Source organism: Nelumbo lutea, chromosome 7 (assembly GCF_056320005.1).
Source record: "Nelumbo lutea isolate HS-2025 chromosome 7, American lotus-T2T, whole genome shotgun sequence".
Taxonomy (NCBI): Eukaryota; Viridiplantae; Streptophyta; class Magnoliopsida; order Proteales; family Nelumbonaceae; genus Nelumbo; species Nelumbo lutea.
In genome coordinates, this window is record NC_142690.1 from 21,432,457 (window position 1) to 21,457,030 (window position 24,574).

Below are 24,574 nucleotides of genomic sequence, written 5' to 3' on the forward strand. Positions count from 1 at the left end.
AATCTTTGCCTTTTCCATTCAAAAAATTTAGAATCACATTTGAATAGACATTCAAATAACCTCAACTTTCTTGAATAAAAGAGGCAAAATTTTAAAACTGTTATTTCTTTTCAATGTTTAAAACTATTATTTTTTGTCAATCTTTTGAAAGTTTGGGATCAAATTGACAGGAGCAAAGTACGGGGTACGGGAATTTTCCATAACGTCTAATCATGATTAATTTTTGTGTAGTTTCTCTCTTTTGGCTGGGATCCATCTTATAATGGGCCTTGATCCTTTGAATAAATGCCACATGATGAGGGCCCATACTAGTTAGGGAATAAATAAAAGTTTATGGTAATTAACATAAAATTGTTCCCTTCCATACAATTTAAAATATATGGCTGTGCTTTCAATTCTCTTTTGATTATACACCTTAATCAGTAAAAATAATATTAAAATAAAGAAAGGATACACTTCAGTATCCTTATTATATAACTACAAATTAATATTGAGTTCTCCAAATGGGACTGAGAGGACCCAAAAAGGAATAAATAAATCATGCTCTACATCGCAAATAAAATAAAATAATAACAATGAAATAAGAAGTAGCAGATTCAGATATCATTTCCACCCCCACTTGTGGCTTCAATCCAAAGCGTAGCAAATTTGTTTGAAGTGTTCGACATGCTCATGCAACAGCGCAAGGAACACATCCACACCACCGATCTCTTTGCAAGAAGGAACGAAGACTAGTAAGCCTTCAACAGGCAAATCTGGGGGCATGAAAGCACAGGGCGCTCCCCCACCGAAGTCAAGATCATGAAAGTGGAACCTCAACCAACTATCCACCTCCAAGTTGGGGCACAATGCGTTTCCGGCCTCCGATGCCGTCGCCACCAGCTCATCATCTTTTCCTTTCGATAACTCACCGAAATCAATGAATGACTGGAAGTATTCATGGTCAATTTTAGCCACGGCCTCGGGAATTGTCTTAGCCACATAGGCACAGCTCTCGTTTAACAACTCCTTCACCCTCAACCTTGGGTAGGCCCAGAGCACCAAGTTGCCGAAGTACTCCATGGGCACCGGCGGCTTCATTCGTGCTCGGCCGTTCACCGCCACTCTGACTTGGGTGAACTCATCCGGATCTAGCCCCCGGGCTTGTGTCATCTTCTTCCACATATGTGAAAAGAGGCACTCAAAAGTGCTGTAACGTTTGTTTCCTTGGCACACCTTTGCTTTAAGCTCGGTTACGAAATCAGCTGAGAGATGGACAATCAAATTGGTAATGGAGGATGAAAGTTCATTGGTGTTTGATGAAGTGTTCTTTCTGAACTCGATGTTAGGGTGGTCAAACTCAACTCTAGGTGGGTTTCTTGGGACAGAAACAGCATCTTGGTCGTGATAGGGAAGTGCTTCGATGTCTAATCCGCACACTAAGCTCGCCCATGAGATGGTGAAATAGCTCATGGATTGACCATCGGCTACATGGTGGTGTGAACTTAAGCCTAGCACGAGCCCACCACAGGCATATCGGTTTAGCTGAACTTGAAGTAATTCTTCAACACCTTCTAGGGGTGGGAGGAGATTGCCAACCTCTGAATCTGGAGTGAAGGGGAGCTGCTCTGCGAGTGTGATTGGAACGTAAGTCTCAATTACCCGGACACCGGCGTTGTTCAGAATGATGCAAGTGCGGCATAGATCGTCAGTCGTGAACCGACCGGCAAGGTGGGGGTAGATCGTCAGTCGTGAACCGACCAACCATCCAATGGGTTTGATTGGTCAATTACATGAGAAATTGCACCTACACACTTGGTTGGAAAATCAACTTTTCTCTTACAAAAACCCAGTTTTGAACTTGTCCCACATTGGAGAATTATAAGTTTTGTTTTCAATATTTCAATAGGAGCTGATTTACACTCCTTAGAATTAGTAGAGGAGAGTATGGGGGTTCAATACCGCGCAACACGCACGCACGCGTGTGTGTGGCGCACTTTGCTTGCACTTTCGTGCGCACCCGCGTGGCTTGCGATGGGCGGCTCTGGTTTTGGTACGTTGATAACAGTTGATCACCATTGATGAGATCAATGGTCACGATTTGATCGGGTGTGATCAAGAGGCACAATTCAAACTTTTTAAACAATCACAATGGTTGAAATTGTGACTGTTCAAGGTGCTTTCTCTAAACCAGCACCTACCTTTTCCTCATACCTTTTCACAAGTTATTTAAGGAGTATGAATCAGACTCCAAAAACACAATTTCGAAATTCAGTATCTCTCTCTCTCTCTCAGTCCGGTCTGCTACAATCTCACAGAAGGTTTCTTTGGAGACTCTTCAACTTTGCTGGTTGTAGATTCTCGCCCAAAGCTCTGTTGTATCCTGGGAACGAATTTCCCTGTAACACAACAACAAACTTAGTAAAACTGAATGGGGGCAAATAACGTTCTAAAGACAGTGTCTTCAAACGCGCTTCAGAACTTCTCCTCCAAAATTACAGTGATCCCATCTTCCCCAACAAAAAGTGTTGTAACATTTGTTTCCTTGGCACACCTTTTCTTTAAGCTCGGTTACGAAATCAGATGAGAGATGGACAATCAAATTGGTAAGGGAGGATGAAAGTTCATTGGTGTTTGATGAAGTGTTCTTTCTGAACTCGATGTTTGGGTGGTCAAACTCAACTCTAGGTGGGTTTCTTGGGACAGAAACAGCATCTCGGTCGTGGTTGGGAAGTGCTTCGATGTCTAATCCGCGCACTAAGCTCGCCCATGAGATGGTGAAATAGCTCATGGATTGACCATCGGCTACACGGTGGTGTGAACTTAAGCCTAGCACGAGCCCACCACAGGCATATCGGTTTAGCTGAACTTGAAGTAATTCTTCAACACCTTCTAGGGGTGGGAGGAGATTGCCAACCTCTGAATCTGGAGTGAAGGGGAGCTGCTCTACGAGTGTGATTGGAACATAAGTCTCAATTACCCGGACACCGGCGTTGTTCAGAATGATGCAAGTGCGGCCTAGATCGTCAGTCGTGAACCGACCGGCGAGAGGGGGGTAGATCGTCAGTCGTGAACCGACCAACCATCCAATGGGTTTGATTGGTCAATTACATGAGAAATTGCACCTGCACACTTGGTTGGAAAATCAACTTTTCTTTTACAAAAACCCAGTTTTGAACTTGTCCCACATTGGAGAATTAATAGTTTTGTTTTCAATATTTCAATAGGAGCTGATTTACACTCCTTAGAATTAGTAGAGGAGAGTATGGGGGTTCAATACCGCGCAACACGCGCGCACCCGTGTGTGTGGCGCACTTTGCTTGCACTTCGCGCGCACCCGCGTGGCTTGCGATGGGCGGCTCTGGTTTTGGTACGTTGATGACCATTGATCACCATTGATGAGATCAATGGTCACGATTCGATCGGGTGTGATCAGGAGGCACAATTCAAACTTTTTAAACAATCACAATGGTTGAAATTGTGACTGTTCAAGGTGCTTAATCTAAACCAGCACCTACATTTTCCTCATACCTTTTCACAAGTTATTTAAGGAGTTTGAATCAGACTCCAAAAACACAATTTCGAAATTCAGTATCTCTCTCTCTCTCAGTTTGGTCTGCTACAGTCTCACAGAAGGTTTCTTTGGAGACTCTTCAACTTTGCTGGTTGTAGATTCTCGCCCAAGGGTCTGTTGTATCCTGGGAACGAATTTGCCTGTAACCCAACAACAAACTCAATAAAACTGAATGGGGGCAAATAACGTTCTAAAGATAGTGTTTTCAAACGCGTTTCAGAACTTCTCCTCCAAAATTACAGTGATCCCATCTTCCCCAACAAAAAGTATTGTAACGTTTGTTTCCTTGGCACACCGTTTCTTTAAGCTCGGTTACGAAATCAGATGAGAGATGGACAATCAAATTGGTAATGGAGGATGAAAGTTCATTGGTGTTTGATGAAGTGTTCTTTCTGAACTCATTGTTTGGGTGGTCAAACTCAACTCTAGGTGGGTTTCTTGGGACAGAAACAACATCTCGGTCGTGGTAGGGAAGTGCTTCGATGTCTAATCCGCGCACTAAGCTCGCCCATGAGATGGTGAAATAGCTCATGGATTGACCATCGGCTACACGGTGGTGTGAACTTAAGCCTAGCACGAGCCCACCATAGGCATATCGGTTTAGCTGAACTTGAAGTAATTCTTCAACACCTTCTAGGGGTGGGAGGAGAATGCCAACCTCTGAATCTGGAGTGAAGGGGAGCTGCTCTGCGAGTGTGATTGGAACGTAAGTCTCAATTACCCGGACACCGGCGTTGTTCAGAATGATGCAAGTGTGGCCTAGATCGTCAGTCGTGAACCGACCGGCGAGGTGGGGGTAGGTCGTCAGTCGTGAACCGACCAACCATCCAATGGGTTTGATTGGTCAATTACATGAGAAATTGCACCTGCACACTTGGTTGGACAATCAACTTTTCTCTTACAAAAACTCAGCTTTGAACTTGTCCCACATTGGAGAATTATATGTTTTGTTTTCAATATTTCAATAGGAGCTGATTTACACTCCTTAGAATTAGTAGAGGAGAGTATGGAGGTTCAATACCACGCAACACGCGCGCACGCGTGTGTGTGGCGCACTTTGCTTGCACTTCGCGCGCACCCGCGTGGCTTGCGATGGGCGACTCTGGTTTTGGTACGTTGATGACCGTTGATCACCATTGATGAGATCAATGGTCACGATTCGATCAGGTGTGATCAAGAGGCACAATTCAAACTTTTTAAACAATCACAATGGTTGAAATTGTGACTGTTCAAGGTGCTTAATCTAAACCAGCACCTACCTTTTCCTCATACCTTTTCACAAGTTATTTAAGGAGTATGAATCAGACTCTAAAAACACAATTTCGAAATTCAGTATCTCTCTCTCTCTCTCAGTCCGGTCTGCTACAGTCTCACAGAAGGTTTCTTTGGAGACTCTTCAACTTTGCTGGTTGTAGATTCTCGCCCAAGGCTCTGTTGTATCCTTGGAACGAATTTGCCTGTTACCCAACAACAAACTCAGTAAAACTGAATGGGGGCAAATAACGTTCTAAAGACAGTGTCTTCAAACGCGCTTCAGAACTTCTCCTCCAAAATTACAGTGATCCCATCTTCCCCAACAAAAAGTGTTGTAACGTTTGTTTCCTTGGCACACCTTTGCTTTAAGCTCGGTTACGAAATCAGATGAGAGATGGACAATCAAATTGGTAATGGAGGATGAAAGTTCATTGGTGTTTGATGAAGTGTTCTTTCTGAACTCGATGTTTGGGTGGTCAAACTCAACTCTAGGTGGGTTTCTTGGGACAGAAACAGCATCTCGGTCGTGGTAGGGAAGTACTTCGATGTCTAATCCGCGCACTAAGCTCGCCCATGAGATGGTGAAATAGCTCATGGATTGACCATCGGCTACACGGTGGTGTGAACTTAAGCCTAGCACGAGCCCACCACAAGCATATCGGTTTAGCTGAACTTGAAGTAATTCTTCAACACCTTCTAGGGGTGGGAGGAGAATGCCAACCTTTGAATCTGGAGTGAAGGGGAGCTGCTCTGCGAGTGTGATTGGAACGTAAGTCTCAATTACCCGGACACCGGCGTTGTTCAGAATGATGCAAGTGCGGCCTAGATCGTCAGTCGTGAACCGACCGGCGAGGTGGGGGTAGATCGTCAGTCGTGAACCGACCAACCATCCAATGGGTTTGATTGGTCAATTACATGAGAAATTGCACCTGCACACTTGGTTGGAAAATCAACTTTTCTCTTACAAAAACCCAGTTTTGAACTTGTCCCACATTGGAGAATTATAAGTTTTGTTTTCAATATTTCAATAGGAGCTGATTTACACTCCTTAGAATTAGTAGAGGAGAGTATGGGGGTTCAATACCGCGCAACACGCGCGCACGCGTGTGTGTGGCGCACTTTGCTTGCACTTCGCGCACACCCGCGTGGCTTGCGATGGGCGGCTCTGGTTTTGGTACGTTGATGACCGTTGATCACCATTGATGAGATCAATGGTCACGATTCGATCGGGTGTGATCAAGAGGCACAATTCAAACTTTTTAAACAATCACAATGGTTGAAATTGTGACTGTTCAAGGTGCTTAATCTAAACCAGCACCTACCTTTTCCTCATACCTTTTCACAAGTTATTTAAGGAGTATGAATCAGACTCCAAAAACACAATTTCGAAATTCAGTATCTCTCTCTCTCTTAGTCCGGTCTACTACAGTCTCACAGAAGGTTTCTTTGGAGACTCTTCAACTTTGCTGGTTGTAGATTCTCGCCCAAGGCTCTGTTGAATCCTGGGAAGGAATTTGCTTGTAACCCAACAACAAACTCAGTAAAACTGAATGGGGGCAAATAACGTTCTAAAGACAGTGTCTTCAAACGCGCTTCAGATCTTCTCCTCCAAAATTACAGTGATCCCATCTTCCCCAACAAAAAGTGTTGTAACGTTTGTTTCCTTGGCACACCTTTTCTTTAAGCTCGGTTACGAAATCAGATGAGAGATGGACAATCAAATTGGTAATGGAGGATGAAAGTTCATTGGTGTTTGATGAAGTGTTCTTTCTGAACTCGATGTTTGGGTGGTCAAACTCAACTCTAGGTGGGTTTCTTGGGACAGAAACATCATCTCGGTCGTGGAAGGGAAGTGCTTCGATGTCTAATCCGCGCACTAAGCTCGCCCATGAGATGGTGAAATAGCTCATGGATTGACCATTGGCTACACGGTGGTGTGAACTTAAGCCTAGCACGAGCCCACCATAGGCATATCGGTTTAGCTAAACTTGAAGTAATTCTTCAACACCTTCTAGGGGTGGGAGGAGATTGCCAACCTCTGAATCTGGAGTGAAGGGGAGCTGCTCTGCCAGTGTGATTGGAACGTAAGTCTCAATTACCCGGACACCGGCGTTGTTCAGAATGATGCAAGTGCGGCCTAGATCGTCAGTCGTGAACCGACCGGCGAGGTGGGGGTAGATCGTCAGTCGTGAACCGACCAACCATCCAATGGGTTTGATTGGTCAATTACATGAGAAATTGCACCTGCACACTTGGTTGGAAAATCAACTTTTCTCTTACAAAAACCCAGTTTTGAACTTGTCCCACATTGGAGAATTATAAGTTTTATTTTCAATATTTCAATAGGAGCTGATTTACACTCCTTAGAATTAGTAGAGGAGAGTATGGGGGTTCAAAACCGCGCAACACGCGTGCACGCGTGTGTGTGGCGCACTTTGCTTGCACTCGCGCGCACCCGCGTGGCTTGCGATGGGCGGCTCTGGTTTTGGTACGTTGATGACCGTTGATCACCATTGATGAGATCAATGGTCACGATTCGATCGGGTGTGATCAGGAGGCACAATTCAAACTTTTTAAACAATCACAATGGTTGAAATTGTGACTGTTCAAGGTGCTTAATCTAAACCAGCACCTACCTTTTCCTCATACCTTTTCACAAGTTATTTAAGGAGTATGAATCAGACTCCAAAAACACAATTTCGAAATTCAGTACCTCTCTCTCTCAGTCTGATCTGCTACAGTCTCACAGAAGGTTTCTTTGGAGACTCTTCAACTTTGCTGGTTGTAGATTCTCGCCCAAGGCTCTGTTGTATCCTGGGAATGTATTTGCCTGTAACCCAACAACAAACTCAGTAAAACTGAATGGGGGCAAATAACGTTCTAAAGACAGTGTTTTCAAACGCGCTTCAGAACTTCTCCTCCAAAATTACAGTGATCCCATCTTCCCCAACAAAAAGTGTTGTAACGTTTGTTTCCTTGGCACACCGTTTCTTTAAGCTCGGTTATGAAATCAGATGAGAGATGGACAATCAAATTGATAATGGAGGATGAAAGTTCATTGGTGTTTGATGAAGTGTTCTTTCTGAACTCAATGTTTGGGTGGTCAAACTCAACTCTAGGTGGGTTTCTTGGGACAGAAACAACATCTCGGTCGTGGTAGGGAAGTGCTTCGATGTCTAATCTGCGCTCTAAGCTCGCCCATGAGATGGTGAAATAGCTCATGGATTGACCATCGGCTACACGGTGGTGTGAACTTAAGCCTAGCACGAGCCCACCACAGGCATATCGGTTTAGCTGAACTTGAAGTAATTCTTCAACACCTTCTAGGGGTGGGAGGAGAATGCCAACCTCTGAATCTGGAGTGAAGGGGAGCTGCTCTGCGAGTGTGATTGGAACGTAAGTCTCAATTACCCGGACACTGGCGTTGTTCAGAATGATGCAAGTGTGGCCTAGATCGTCAGTCGTGAACCGACCGGCGAGGTGGGGGTAGATCGTCAGTCGTGAACCGACCAACCATCCAATGGGTTTGATTGGTCAATTACATGAGAAATTGCACCTGCACACTTGGTTGGACAATCAACTTTTCTCTTACAAAAACCCAGTTTTGTACTTGTCCCACATTGGAGAATTATAAGTTTTGTTTTCAATATTTCAATAGGAGCTGATTTACACTCCTTAGAATTAGTAGAGGAGAGTATGGAGGTTCAATACCACGCAACACGCGCGCACGTGTGTGTGTGGCGCACTTTGCTTGCAATTCGCGCGCACCCGCGTGGCTTGCGATGGGCGACTCTGGTTTTGGTACGTTGATGACCGTTGATCACCATTGATGAGATCAATGGTCACGATTCGATCAGGTGTGATCAAGAGGCACAATTCAAACTTTTTAAACAATCACAATGGTTGAAATTGTGACTGTTCAAGGTGCTTAATCTAAACCAACACCTACCTTTTCCTCATACCTTTTCACAAGTTATTTAAGGAGTATGAATCAGACTCCAAAAACACAATTTCGAAATTCAGTATCTCTCTCTCTCAGTCCGGTCTGCTACAGTCTCACAGAAGGTTTCTTTGGAGACTCTTCAACTTTGCTGGTTGTAGATTCTCGCCCAAGGGTCTGTTGTATCCTGGGAACGAATTTGCCTGTAACCCAACAACAAACTCAGTAAAACTGAATGGGGGCAAATAACGTTCTAAAGACAGTGTCTTCAAACGCGCTTCAGAACTTCTCCTCCAAAATTACAGTGATCCCATCTTCCCCAACAAAAAGTGTTGTAACGTTTGTTTCCTTGGCACACCTTTGCTTTAAGCTCGGTTACGAAATCAGATGAGAGATGGACAATCAAATTGGTAATGGAGGATGAAAGTTCATTGGTGTTTGATGAAGTGTTCTTTCTGAACTCGATGTTTGGGTGGTCAAACTCAACTCTAGGTGGGTTTCTTGGGACAAAAACATCATCTCGGTCGTGGAAGGGAAGTGCTTCGATGTCTAATCCGCACACTAAGCTCGCCCATGAGATGGTGAAATAGCTCATGGATTGACCATTGGCTACACGGTGGTGTGAACTTAAGCCTAGCACGAGCCCACCACAGGCATATCGGTTTAGCTGAACTTGAAGTAATTCTTCAACACCTTGTAGGGGTGGGAGAAGAGTGCCAACCTCTGAATCTTGAGTGAAGGGGAGCTGCTCTGCCAGTGTGATTGGAACGTAAGTCTCAATTATCCGGACACCGGCGTTGTTCAGAATGAGGCAAGTGCGGCCTAGATCGTCAGTCGTGAACCGACCGGCGAGGTGGGGGTAGTGAGCAAGGGCTTTGGAGAGTCCTTCCTTCGGGGCTTCATTAGATGGCATGGCACAGGTGCCCGGAAGGCGTATAAGATGGGGACATGGAGATGGAAGGCTGCTTTGTCAAAGATGTTGAGAGGCACCAGAGCATTGGAGGTGGGATACTCTAAAGATGGAGAAGCTTTCAAGATGGAATCCTTGATTAACTCAATAGCCATCTCTGAGTTTTTCCTGAGTCTCTTGATTTCGGGGCTTTCAAACTTGCCAAAGATTTTGGTTCTCTTCCCTAGAAGCTTATGGCTTTTATACAGAAAAATGTTAAAATCCCATCATATCGATTTCCCTTTTTCTTGTTTCCACGTCCTTTCTCAATTCTAATTTGTTTTCTCTCGTCCGCTGGAGCTCGAATGCCAAGTGGGTTTTGACTGTACAAATGTGGGAGGACCGAACCACTAAATTTGACTGTAGATTCTCATGTGTATGGGGGTGGGTGGGTTTGGAACTTTGGCTGGCCAATAAAGTACTCTCAATCCATGACTTTTTCTTATCAAACGTGTCTTAATGCAAGACTTCGAACGATTTGCCCATTAAATAAGCATGATGTTTCAACCCAGAACCAAATTATAGATTGATTCTATCCTTAGACGATGACCATAAGAGAAGACTTATGTAGAGATTGAACTTAGAGGAAGTGTGCTTAGTTACCTAGTAATTGAATCTTGTTATCCACACTGTGTTTACTTTAAATTTGTGACGGGTTTTCTGTTCTTTTTCTTTTGAACCTAACAGGTAACAGCTCATCAATGCTGACCATTGATTGGACCAAGAATACAAACATCAAGCTCAATGAATTGAACCAATCATCCAATAAACAAGTTTGGATCTGCTCCTCACGGAGCGTGGCTCAGACCCACTTCACAGCATGTTTCAGCCATGCATCTGGGACATCTCTAATTCTAAATCTTTGTTCAAGGAGAGATATTCCCAGCAATGCATGACTAAAACGTGCTGTGAGGTCGTTGTGAGGCATGTTCTGTGAAACTGCTGTGCTGTGAGGCATGTTCTAAGGAATAGAAGGTGTAATAATAAAATTAAATAATAAAATTAAATTATATATATATATATATATATATATATAGCGGCACAACCTGTTCGGTTGTGTTATTCTGTGCTGGCCCAAGGCCCCAAGCCTGACATGACTCGTATGAACGTGCCCTGCCCGACCCACAGTCTGTGGTGCTAGGTCGTGTCAGACTGGCTCAAAATTGTACTGGGCCACAAGTGGTATAGCCGGATTTACACTTCTAATGCCATACATCTCTATTATAAATTTAAGAGATGCATAACTGCAATTCACGGACGATAGAGAAGGGATAAGAAAAGTCATTAGAAAATCTTCTTTCCATTTTAATAAAAAAAAGGAAATAAGTCTTAAAATAAGAAATGCCACGTGCAGCCTAAAACCCTAGGTATAACCTTTGCCATCTTTTTTTCCACGTTTGAACAAATAGAGCACTGAAGCAAACAAATAACTTGCTTTATTCATTAATCCTTTGTTCTCAAACTTTCTATGTACCCGATGGTACAAGTGATGTGATAATTCCTTAAGGTATTATTAAAATTAATAAAATAAATAAATAAATACAGGAAAGTTACAGAAAACCATAAATAAATTAAGAATATATAAAGACAAAACTCAATAAAGTATAAAAAGAAATGATGAAGATGTAGACAAACGATGAATGGGCATTTAGTAAATTTGTCCTCATTGCAAAGTTCGTTAATGAACTTGTACTTTGGCTGATGGAATTGAAAGTCGATGGTCTCTGTCACAAGTAAAAGTTCAGGCAATTAGGTGTCACCATATACATCCAAAAGTAATTGGTAGTTCACACAAGTGTGGAAATATTCGCAATATAATACTGTAAAAGCTGTTCGAATGGGCGTTACGAGGGGAGCTCCTTTTTCTTTGGCTTGACGGCAACATAAGTGTCCGGCTTCAGTCCAGGCTGCTTCAGTGAGGGCACTGTTCGAGTGATTGGAGGAGATCGTGTAAACGTTTGAAGCATGCAGAGAGGTTGTTTGAAACGTTTGACGCCGTTAATTTTCAAAAACCACGCCAACTGAAATTCCACTTTGCCTGAAACCTCCGTTCGTCGCTGGAGAAATGAAAACTCCGGCGATTGATCCTTCTATAGGTCGCCTTAATGTCCGTATCTCCGTTCCTCGCCTCACGTCTTTCACGAACCTTGCTTTAACCGTTCCTGAAAATGGAGAAGATAGAAGATAATAGATTTCTCTGGTTTTAGTCTCGTCAAAGAACATGCCTCCTTTGAAGAACCAGCCATTAGATGGCCATTTGCTTGAAGAGTTTGTGGTGAAATCGTGTCTCAAGAGGCTCTTCCAACGCTAAAAGTTTCCATGTGTTCTGAGGTTTTCATCGACTGAGAAGTTCGTCCTTGGTAAACAGCAGTATAACAAAGATGCTACTAACAACAACAACAACGATTGGGAGCTGAGTTCTGTGTGTTTGGCCAAGATGGTTGAGAACTTCATTGAAGAGAACAGTGAAAGGCACTCCTCAATTGCCAAATGGGGACGAAATCGATGCAATTGCTTCAACGGAAACTGCAAAGATAGCTCTGAGATGAATTCGACTTGTGCAAGTGTTTCGGTGAACCGATGCAGGCGGCTTCCTGTGGCGATGCCTGCAAGGTATACTGATTTTCTAAAATCTCTTTCAATTCTTTTAATTTGCTTTTATTTCTATATCTTTTAATATATTTAATATCAGCATGTCTTATTTTGAAATGAAAAATTCCTCTTTTCTTGAACAGAGCTTGGTTCCTTGTGCGAGCGTTGTCGAGAGAAACCTCTTAGCGGAAACCGTGAAGATCACAGAGAAGAATAAGAGCTGCAAGCTTAAGGATGATTGCAGAAAGATCGTCACTGATGGTCTTATTAGTCTTGGCTACAAATTTCAAGGTCCACACATATTCATCTTCTTGAAGCTGAGTCAATTGTCACCATACCCAAGGTCCTAAGCCAAACAGCCAAGAACATAGATCCTCAGTCTCCCATTTCTCTCTCTCTCCCTCTCTCTCTCTCTGTCTGTCTGATAGGGCTGATATTAGTTCTGCCGCAAGAGCAGAGCCATGCAAAGACGGAGACAGAGACAAAGTGCTTGAGCTTGAGATGGAAGTGATAGAGAAGACGAGAAAGATGAAATCGGAAACGTTAATCGTTTGGCTCCATCTACCAAAGTGCTTGAGATGGAAGTGCGTCGATTGCATCTGCCAAAGGTAGTTAGTTCCAAAGTTAATCGTTTCAGCTCCCTAGGTGAGTTAATGTGAGTCTTTGTTTAATGTAAGTCCGTTCACCTTCAACCAACTCCATCTACTATAAAAACCCCTTTTTTGTACTGATTTGGATTATCTGAGAGAAATAGCATAATACATTTACAAAATCTTTTCTCTCGTTCAATTAAGTTCTATTCTGTCTTTTCTATCATATTTTTTACAGTATTTAATGTTACTATCATCTTTAAACCATCAATGGTATCAGAGCTCGTTCAATCAATCTCTTGGGCGTGATTTCTTCTAAACATTATGTGTGCAGAAACCAATCGTTCCACCCTTTCTCTTCCAATCTTCAATGAAGAAAACTATGACTTCTGGTCCATCAAAATGAAGACCTATTTTCGGTCACAAAGTTTATGGATAATTGTTGAGGAAGGATTCTGCATTGCTGAAGACACCTCTACTCTTTCAGCAAATCAAAAGAAGATCTATGAAGAGAATCAACAAAAGGATTGTCAAGCACTATTTTGCTTGCAACAAGCAATGACTGAGGAGATATTTCCTCGAATCATGGGCACATCAACTGCAAAAGAAGCATGAGATACACTGTAGGAGGAGTTTCAAGGATATGTCAAGGTACACACCGTTAAATTGCAGAAATTTAGAAGGGTTTTTGAAAATCTTAAGATGAAGGATAATGAGACCACAAAAGATTACTATTCTAGAGTAAAAGAAATAGTAAATCAAATGAGAGTCTATGGGGAGACTATTTCTGACAAGAAAATAGTCGAAAAAATTCTAATCTCTTGTACAAAGAGATATGATCCAATAATTTCGATGATAGAAGAAACAAGAATCTAGAAACACTATCACCAACTGAATTGATGGGCTCTCTCGAGACATGAAAATAGGCATGACAGGCATAATGAAAATTCGGTTGAAGCAGCCTTTCGGTCTAAAGTTAATCTGCAGCCTCATAAACCAAAAGTTGATGGAAGAAAGTCACAAGGAAAACCAAAAGAAAATAATGGCAAGTATTCTTTATGTGGTATTTGCAAGAAGAGAAACCATTTGGAGAAAGATTGCTGGTTTAAAGGAAAACCACAATGCCAAAATTGTAAAAAATTTGGCCATGTTAAAAAGTTTATAGATTCAAGAAAACCCATCAAACTAATTTTTCAGAAAAGAAAAATGAGGAAAATAATCTCTTTTATACTTGTCATTCTGCAATAGAAGAAAAAAATGATACTTGGTATCTTGATAGTGGGTGCAATAACCACATGACTAAAAATGAAAGCATATTTCATAGTCTTGATAAAATCAAGACAAAAGTCAAAATTGGTTACGACGATTTCATGGAATCAACCGGCAAATGCACCATTGTTGTTGACACTAAACAAGGCAAGAAATACATAAATGATGTACTTTTGGTCCCCAATATTGATCAAAATCTACTCAATGTGGGACAAATGATAGAAAGAGGTTATTCTTTACATTTTGAGGGAAACTCTTGCACAATCTATGATAACCAAGACAAATCCCTTGAAATTGCAAAAACAAAAATGACAGAAAACAGATGCTTCTCCATTCAATGGAAAGATGCAAGTTATATAGCAATGCAAGCACAAGTGGACGAGTCCTGGCTATGGCATAGAAGATTTGGACATTTTAATTTCCATAGATTAAGGATTCTTCAATAGAAGAACATGATGCGTGACCTACCAGCTATCAAGGAGTTCAACAATGTCTGTGAAGGGTGTATGCTCGGAAAACAACATCGACAACCCTTTCCATCCAGCAAAGCTTGGAGAGCCAAAGAGCTATTGGAGTTAATTCATATAGATGTTTGTGGTCCAATGTGTACTCTGTCAAATAATCAAAACAGGTATTTCATCATCTTCATTGATGATTATACTAGAATGACATGGGCTTATTTCTTGCGAGAAAAATCGTAGGTTTTTGATATTTTAAAAAAATTCAAAGCCCGTGTTAAGAAGCAAAGTGGTCACAACATCAAGACCATAAGAAGTGACAAAGGCAAAGAATATACTTCTAATGAATTCAACAAGTTCTATGAAGATGAACGCATGGAGCATCAACTTACAGTCGGGTACTCTCTAGAACAGAATGGAGTGTCCGAAAGAAAAAAACAGAATAGTTATGGAGATTACAAGAGCCATGCTCATGGAAAAGGGTCTTCCCAAAATTTTCTGGGCAGAGGCAGTAAGCACTGCTGTCTATCTGCTCAACAGATGTCTTACTAAAGCTGTGCAAGATAGGAAACCAATTGGAGCTTGGAGTGGGCAAAAGCCATCAGCAAAGCATCTCAGAGTTTTCGAATGCATATGCTACACGCATGTCCCACAAGAGAAAAGATGCAAACTGGATGAGAAGACTGAGAAAGGATTTTTCTTAGACTATAGCACTCAATCAAAAGGTTATCGAGTCTATAACTTAAGGAAAGAAAAACTCATAATTAGTCGATACATAAGCTTCGACGAGGATGCTGCATACAATTGGGAGACAAAAGAAATTGAAAGAAAGACTATCAACTTGTCTCTATTACCAAGTCAAAGAATTGAAGAAGATCGTGATCAAATCAGTTCGCCAACACAATTGGAACTGGAACAAGCTTCATAGTCTACTCTGAAGTCACCACCAAAGCGAACTAAATCCTTAACGAAAATATATGAAACATGCAACTTGATGATCATAGAATCAGAAAGCTTTGAAGAAGCTTTTAAGGAAGAAAAATGGAGAAAAACTATGAATGAAGAGATAAAAATGATAAAAAAAATGAGACTTGGGAGCTTGTGGATCGTCCACAAAACAAAGACACTATTGGAGATAATTGGGTCTACAAGACAAAGCTTATCTCAGATGGCTCAATTCAAAAGCTTAAAGCAATGGTAGTTGCCAAAGGATACTCACAACAATACGGTATCGACTACAATGAGACATTTGCTTCAGTTGCTCGCCTTGACACAATCGGGGCTTTGATTGCACTAGCTGCATAGAAAAATGGAAAACTTTTCAACTTGATGTAAAATCTGCATTCCTCAATGGCTATCTTAAGGAGAAAATCTATGTGGAGCAACCTCAAGGGTTCGTGGTGCAAGGACAAGAAGACAAAGTTCTCAGATTAAAGAAGGCATTATATGGCTTAAAACAAGCTCCACGAGCTTGGTAAGCAGAATCGACAATTACTTCTTGGAGCAAGGATTCAGGAGGAGCTATAGTGAGCCAACACTCTACATCAAAACTCAAGGTAAAATGACACTCTCATTGTTTCTTTATATGTTGATGATCTTATTTATAATGGAAATAATGAGAAGATGGTCAAGAAGTTTAAAGAAGACATGATGAAGACTTTTGAGATGACTGATTTAGGCCTAATGCATTACTTTCTTGGAATTGAAATAACTCAAGAAGAAGAGGGGGCATTCATCTCACAAAAGAAGTATACAAAAACTCTTTTAAAGAATTTCAAAATGGAAGGGTGCCAAACAGTCTCCACTCTCCACTTCATTAGACAACACTAAAACATTCAAAAAGGAAGATGGCTCACTAAAGGCAAATGAATCACAATTTTGAAGTATGATTGGAAGTCTTCTCTATTTAACTACTACAAAACCAGACATCAAGTATGCAGTTAGTCTACTATCAAGATTCATGTAGAATCTAAGTCAAATCCACCATGGAGCAGCTAAAAGAATACTAAGGTATTTGCAAAGTACAAAAAGCCATGGAATTTGGTACAGAGTCACACATGACTCTAAGCTCATTGACTACACAGATAGTGACTAGGCAGGTTCAGTAGATGACATGAAAAGCACATCTGGTTATGCTTTCACACTTGGATCAGAGATATTTTCTTGGGCTTCAAAGAAGCAAGCAACTGTTGCCCAATCATTAGCTGAAACATAATATATTGCAGCATCAATAACAACGAGCCAGGCTATATGGCTCAAAAGGATATTTAATGACATGGGAGAACCACAAGTTGGTGCTACTGAAATCTACTACGATAGCAAATCAACTATTGCAATGGCAAAGAATCTCATATTTCACAGCAGAACCAAACATATTAGCATCAAGTATCACTTTATCAGAGAAGCTGAAAGAAACAAATAAATAGAACTCAAACATTGCAAAACTGAAGAACAGTTAGCTGACATATTCACAAAGGCTCTACCAAAATGCAAGTTTGAATTGTTACGAGACATAATTGGAGTTGCTGAAATGTGCACCAAGGAAGAGTATTTAATGTTGCTACTCATTTCCAAGAATCATTGAATCAATCCTCTCGAAAATACAGTAAAGCTCTCTTCCAATGTTCGCTTTATTCCAATGTGCGTCGATTGCATCTTCCAAAGGTAGGTAGTTCCAAAGTTGGTCGTTTCAGCTCCCTAGGTGAAACTTGCTAATTGAGCCTGGCTTCCACAGGGTTTTATATATCCCAAATCTACTCCACAGCCGGTCAAAAAACTTGCTAATTGAGCCACTTCGTGATTTCAGTTAAATAACTATGGAAGGCCTTTTGGGAAGGAGTACTAACAAAGAATTAGACTCAAATTCTCATAAGAAAATCATCAAATATATGTTTTATGCGATCAACAACCAATTTAATCTATTAAAATGACATTATAATAATCAAAGGATACACTTTAGTATCCTCATTGTCTCTACAAATTAATGGCTTCTCCAAACAGGATTGAGAGAACCCAAAAGGAATGAATAAATCAAGCTTTACATCACAAAAAGAAAAGAAACCCAGCAGCTTTGCACACATCTTTCACACCCCACTTGTGGCATCAATCCAAAGCATAGCAAATTTGTTTGAAGTGTTCGACATGCTCATCCAACAGCGCAAGAAACACATCCACACCACCGATCTCTTTGCAAGAAGGAACGAAGACTAGTAAGCCTTCAACAGGCAAATCTGGGGGCATGAAAGCACAGGGCGCTCCCCCACCGAAGTCAAGATCATGAAAGTGGAACCTCAACCAACTATCCACCTCCAAGTTGGGGCACAATGCGTTTCCGGCCTCCGGTGCCGTCGCCACCAGCTCATATTCTTTTCCTTTCGATAACTCACCGAAATCAATGAATGACTGGAAGTATTCATGGTCAATTTTAGCCACGGCCTCGTGAATTGCCTTAGCCACATAAGCACAACTCTCGTTTAACAACTCCTTCACCCTCAATCTTGGGTAGGCCCAGAGCACCAAGTTGCCGAAGTACTCCATGGGCACCGGCGGCTTCATTCGTGCTCGGCCGTTCACCGCCACTCTGACTTGGGTGAACTCATCCCGCTCCAGCCCCCGGGCTTGTGTCATCTTCTTCCACAAATGTGAAAGGAGGCACTCAAAAGTGCTGTAACGTTTGTTTCCTTGGCACACCTTTGCTTTAAGCTTGGTTACGAAATCAGCTGAGAGATGGACAATCAAGTTGGTAATGGAGGATGAAAGTTCATTGGTGTTTGATGAAGTGTTCTTTCTGAACTCGATGTTAAGGTGGTCAAACTCAACTCTAGGTGGGTTTCTTGGGACAGAAACAGAACCTCGGTCGTAATAGGGAAATGCTTCGATGTCAAGTCCTCGCACTAAGCTCGCCCATGAGATGGTGAAGTAGCTCATGGATTGACCATCAGCTACACGGTGGTGTGAACTTAGACCTAGCACGAGCCCACCGCAGGCATATCGGTTTAGCTGAACTTGAAGCAATTCTTCAACACCTTCCAGGGGTGGGAGGAGATTGCCAACCTCTGAATCTGGAGTGAAGGGGAGCTGCTCTGCCAGTGTGATTGGAACGTAAGTCTCAATTATCCGGACACCGGCGTTGTTCAGAATGATGCAGGTGCGGCCTTGATCGTCAGTCGTGAACCGACCGGCGAGGTGGGGGTAGTGAGCTAGGGCTTTGGAGAGTCCTTCTCTCATGGCTTCGTTAGACGGCACAGGTGCCCGGAAGGCGTATAAGATGGGGACATGGAGATCAAAGGCTGCTTTGTCAAAGATGCTGAGAGGCACCAGAGCATTGGAGGTGGGATGCTCTGACGAGGGAGAAGCTTTCAAGATGGTATCATTGATTAACTCAATAGCCATCTCTGGGTTATTCCTAGAGTCTCTGGATTTTGAAAGCTAGCAAGCTTGCTAAAGATTTTGTGCTCGTCGAATCTAACTCAGACCTGATGGCTTTATATAGAAAAATGTTTGCAACTTACCTTGTATTTCCCTTTTCTTGTTTCCACGTCCCTTCTCATTTGTATTCTGTCGTTTGCTGAAGCTCCAAGACTGAGTGGGTATTGAGTGGATTACCAAATGTGAACGACCGAAACCATTATTTTGACTGGTCATCTCTATACGAGGTTGGTGGGTTTGGATCAAACATTTCTACATGGAAGACTACGACGATCTGGGTCCAGTAAATCAATAGTTTTTTAGTTTAACTTGGATGGGGAAATTTCCTAGATGGGTTCGTCTAATATTAATAATCATTGATAATTCAAGGTGACCACTACTAAGCAAGAAAGCCTGTTCATCCGATGGTTGATCTCCATCGACAGTGATGCTTGTCCATTTGTTGTATTAGTCTAAGCGATGGTCAAGATTGATGGGCTGTTATGTTTGCAAGAAAAAGAACAGAAAACCATAATAAATTTATAGAAAACACGTGTGGATAAAAGAAGACCTTGACGTCAATTCGCCAAACATATTATAAGCATTACGCAAAACCTTTGGTTCACATAAAATATAAATATCAGGCATTCTGGCTTGTTGGGGATAACGCGTAAAGAAGACCAACTAGTGATGATGATGATGATGAGATACCAGCTGATGAATAGGCTAAATGAATGTGTACTAAGGTCTTGGCTTTATCTTATTTTGGGGTAGGATATTAATTGAATGTGTCTTGTCCTAGTGGCTGAACAGAGTTCCATGAGTTGAAGCATTACTGGTCCATGAGTCATTGAAGGATGTGAACAATTTGAGCTGATGAATGTATATAGGAAGGTGGGGACGGGGGGCATCCTGTCCCCATGAAAATCTCCATCCTTATCCCTGCCAATGGGGATGGGGTTTTTGCCTCCTGTCTCCCCATCCTATCCCACGGGATCACTATAAGAAAAAAAGTCAAAGCTGGCAGTTTTACAACTGCCGACTTAAACTAAAGGCGGCGGTCAAGCGTACGCCCCCTTATCATCTGCTGCCCTAGAGTGGGATCGCCACCATAGATTCGAAAGACCACCGCCTTAGAGGGCCGGTTGAAGGCGGTCTGAAGTGGCAGTCACAATGAACTGCTGGCTTAGCATTAATTAGGCGGCAGTTTTGACTGTTGGCTTAGATACCAACAGACCGTCGCCTTAGATTTTTGCCAAATTCCTTCAGGTTCTTAGGTGGCGGTCCAACTTGCCAGCTTAGGTGTTGTTTGTGGCTAAACCGGCGGGTGTTGTTTGTTGCTAAATCAATGGTTGCATAGATCTTTTTTTTTTCATCTTCATTTATACTAGGTTAATAGCTAAGCCGGCGTACATGACCGCTGGCATAAACCATTTGTTTTTTCAAAAAAAATCGTATTCCCGCTTAAATGCATCATTTTTGTGGTACCTGAATTATTTATTGATTTAGCATTTCCATACCTGTTTAATATAGAAAAGCCATTTGATAAAAATCAATTTTAAATGAAATCTATTAATTCAAAGATCATATATTAAAATATCCAAAAGACATTGCCCAAATACAATATCCAATTGACATATAAATAGTATAAGAACTTAAAAAATTATCAAATTCTCTAACAATGCGGCACATCTTCCAATGCAAATCCGCTTAGCATATTGGTTGAACCTGGAAATCAAAACATATAAATATTAGAATTATATTCAAGTATTTTAACTATAAAGATAAATAGTAACTAAAATTTACATGGATTGAATTCTAAGCAATTAATTGGAATATCAATAGTAGTTCAAAATATTCTATAGCATCCATAAGGGCATACTAGCAATGCATCACTTATCAAGGGAACAACATCAAATGTGTGTGGATTCAGTCCTCGCAAAACTGTGCTCACACTGTTCTCACAGCCCTTTTCAGCCATGCACTGGGAACATCTCCATATTTGTATCTTTTTATTTATGGGGAGATATTTCTAATACACAGATGAAAATGACTGTAAAAACGACTATGAGCACAATTTTGTGGGCACCAAATCCAAGTTCACATCAAAGATGGACCCAAAGCATTTGGGTCACCTGGACTAGTTTCTACACACTTTATTTGTAGTAAACTAGTGATACCAAAAAGCCTCTTCCATCTGGCTAAACTAAGACCTTTCTTTGAGCATTTCCCAAACTAGAAAAAAAAACAATCTTTTAATCTCTAATATCACCATACCAGTGGAAAGTTGTAAATGATAGGGTGTAGGGATTTTGTGAACTGGTAAAATGCATTCCAGCACCAAGTGTTATGTGAACTAGTAAAGCAGACCCTGCATAATGCATTGTATTCACTTGGCAATCTGTACTTACATGCTCTAAGGCTGCATTTGGCATTCCAGTGCCAAGTGTGGCAATGCATTCTTGAAGAGACCTTCAGGATGGAAGAGGGATGGTCTATGCAGTAATACTTTTCACTGTTCCTTTAACTTGGGTGGAAACATGCCTCTTAGAAATGTCTAATATCAGCTTGGAAAGTCCAAAATCTGCAACTTTGCAACTAAATTTTCATCCAATAGAATATTACTCGACTTAACATTTCTATGAATTATGGGGGCATTAGCATGTTCATGAAGATCCGATAATCCTCTGGCTGAGTCTCCTCTTCCAATCTAGGTGAATTCCTGATCTCCCTGCAGTTGATGATTGCAGAATAATTTCTCATCGAACTTATTTTATTTTTAATCATATTTTAAAATATTAAAAATATATATTACTAAACAAGGATTACTACAAAAGGGGATTGAGGACCACCCAAGGCACAAAACCCCATAACCCTGACAAAGGTTGGAAGGATCCATGTCTCCACTACGACTAGCAAGAAACTTTAACATGAACCAGCTGCTGGAAAAATTCTAATATAATGGTATGTATAATTGTTAGGGCTATTCATTAATCCGATCAAACTAATCCAACTTGACCCGAGTTAGTCAGTTTTTAGTATTTTTGGTCGGCTTCAGTTTATAATTTCCCTAATTCAAGTAGGTTGGGCTGGTTTCGGTTTAGTTGTTTGCAAACCGACCCAAGCCGACCATAGATGTATATTAGTATTTTATATTTTAAATTTAGTTTTTTTTAATATGGGAAAGTGAAAAATTTCCCATATTCTATAGTCTAAAATATTTTATATTATAAATTTAAATATTTAGTAATACCATTGTAATTTTTTAAATTTAACTTGTTACATTATTTTGAAGCATTCGACCAAACCGAAAACTGACACAAACTGATACAACCCAAACTAGCTAGTTTTCACTAATGGTCGATCAGTTTCAGATGACCAATTCCCCAACTTGATCAAATCAGTTCGGTTGGCCAAACAACCTGCAACTGAACCAAACCAACCTGTGAACACCCCTAATAATAATTGCATTAGGGGCTGTTTGAAAACAGATGAAGTTGTGAAAGAACCAAATTACTAGTCATTTTTAGTGAATAATTAGGGGTCATTTCCAATAACTAATTTCATCGAAATGCAGTAGCAACGTTTCAGAACTTTCATTATGAGATCAATGAAAGTTCTTTTTTTTTTTTTTTTTTGTAATAAATGAAATCTAGTGAAACATTTTTCTTTCATTAGATCTCCCAATTAAAGCCCACAAAAAAAAAAAAAATCCATGAATAAGATTGCAATGGTCTTCATCACCCCCAAGAGCCTCAAAGATTGGTTTCCTAAATTAATTCATATATACTTATAAACTTTGATTGTCAAGCCTTCTTGTATATATAAATATTCAAATAATGAAATAACCCAGTACAGTTCTCATCTTCTTCGTGTTGATGTTACAAATCAAATGAGTACTCCGTATCTGAGACCCTAACAAATTAATTATGACTTGCGTCAAATAAAACAGGAGAAAAAAAAAACATAACAATGAAGAAAGGGAAAGCTAGCTTCAGATATCTGAGGTGCCTTAAGCTTCCCTGTGCAGCTCTAATCCAGAGAGTAGCAAATTTGTTTGAAGAGTTCAACGTGTTCATGCAAGAGAGCAAGGAACACATCCACAGCTCCTTTCTCTTTGCAGGAAGGCACAAAAATTAGTAAGCCTTCAACAGGCAAATCTGGAGGGAGAAAAGCACACGGCCCTCCACCACCAAAGTCAAGATCATGGAAGTGGAACCTCAACCAGCTATCCACCTCCATGCTGGGACACAATGAGTCTCCAATGTCAGGCGCTGTTGCCACCAACTCTCCATCTTTCCCCTTTGATAACTCTCCGAAATCAATGAAAGAATGGAAATACTCGTTGTCAACCTTAGCCACAGCCTCATGGATTGCCTTAGCGATGTGGGCATGACTCTCATTTAACAACTCTTTCACCACCAGCCTTGGATACGCCCAGAGCACCAAGTTGCCAAAGAACTCCATCGGCACCGGTGGCTTCATCCGGGCGCGGCCGTTCACCGCCACCCTCACTTGGGTGAACTCGTCCTGTGCAAGGCCCCGTGCTTGTGTGATCTTCTTCCACATATGTGAAAGAAGGCACTCAAAAGTGCTAAAGCGTTGGTGCCCTTGGCAGACCTTAGTTTTGAGCTTGCTTATGAAATCAGCCGAGAGATGGACTACTAAGTTGGTGATGGAGGGTGAAAAATTATTATTTGTATTTGATGTAATGCTCTTTTGGAACTCAATGGAAGAGTGATCGAAGTCCACTTTGGGTGGGTTTCTTGGGACAGAAACAGCAGCTCGGTCGTGATAGGGAAGCGTTTCAATGTCGAGGCCACGCACTAGGCTTGCCCAGGAGATGGTGAAGTAGCTCATGGACTGGCCATCAGCAACACGATGGTGTGAAGTTAAGCCTATGACGACACCACCACAGGCATAACGATTGAGCTGAATTTGGAGTAATTCTTGGACACCGTCTAAAGGTGGGAGGAGCTTACCTACCTCCGAAGCTGGAGTGAAGGGCAGCTGCTCGGCCAGGGATGTTGGTACATAAGTCTCAATTACTCGGACACCAGCGTTGTTTAGAATGATACAAGTGCGGCCATGATCGTCAGTTATGAACCGACCTGCGAGCTGGGGATAGTGAACAAGAGCTTTGGAGAGTCCCTCCTTGAGGACTTCATTAGATGGCATTGGTGCCCTGAAGGCATACAAGATGGGGACATGGATATCAAAGGCTGCTTTGTCAAAGAGGTTGAGAGGTATTAGATCATTGGAGGTGGGATGATGTGAGGAAGAAACCTTCAAGATGGTATTACAGACTAACCCAATAGCCATTTTTGAGCTTTAATTTCCTACAGTGTATGATATTGCAGGCTCTAGGAATTGTTTGCCAAACTATAAGTAAAGGCTCTGGTGATTCTGCAACACAAATGATCGATTTGCTTAATTTATATATAGAGAGAAAACAATGAAGTCAAGGTCAAGCCACCAACGATAAGGTTTGCATCTTAACAAATGATGATGGAAGGTGATTAGGTGAAGACCAGATTGTTATTCCACCAGTACTATATATTA

At 41.4% G+C, this 24,574-nt stretch overlaps 3 pseudogenes across 2 annotated transcripts; all 3 read right to left on the reverse strand.

Moving 5' to 3' along the window:
• Window positions 1-537: 537 nt before the first annotated feature.
• On the reverse strand, window positions 538-9,838 carry LOC148845583 (tryptamine hydroxycinnamoyltransferase 2-like; annotated as a pseudogene).
• Window positions 9,839-17,492: 7,654 nt separating this feature from the next.
• Window positions 17,493-19,059, reverse strand: LOC148845584 (tryptamine hydroxycinnamoyltransferase 2 pseudogene; annotated as a pseudogene). Its single transcript, XR_016102345.1, has one exon. The product of XR_016102345.1 is annotated as a tryptamine hydroxycinnamoyltransferase 2 pseudogene (transcript).
• A 3,723-nt stretch (window positions 19,060-22,782) lies between these two features.
• On the reverse strand, window positions 22,783-24,405 carry LOC148845585 (tryptamine hydroxycinnamoyltransferase 2 pseudogene; annotated as a pseudogene). The gene has a single exon (XR_016102467.1). The product of XR_016102467.1 is annotated as a tryptamine hydroxycinnamoyltransferase 2 pseudogene (transcript).
• Window positions 24,406-24,574: the final 169 nt, after the last annotated feature.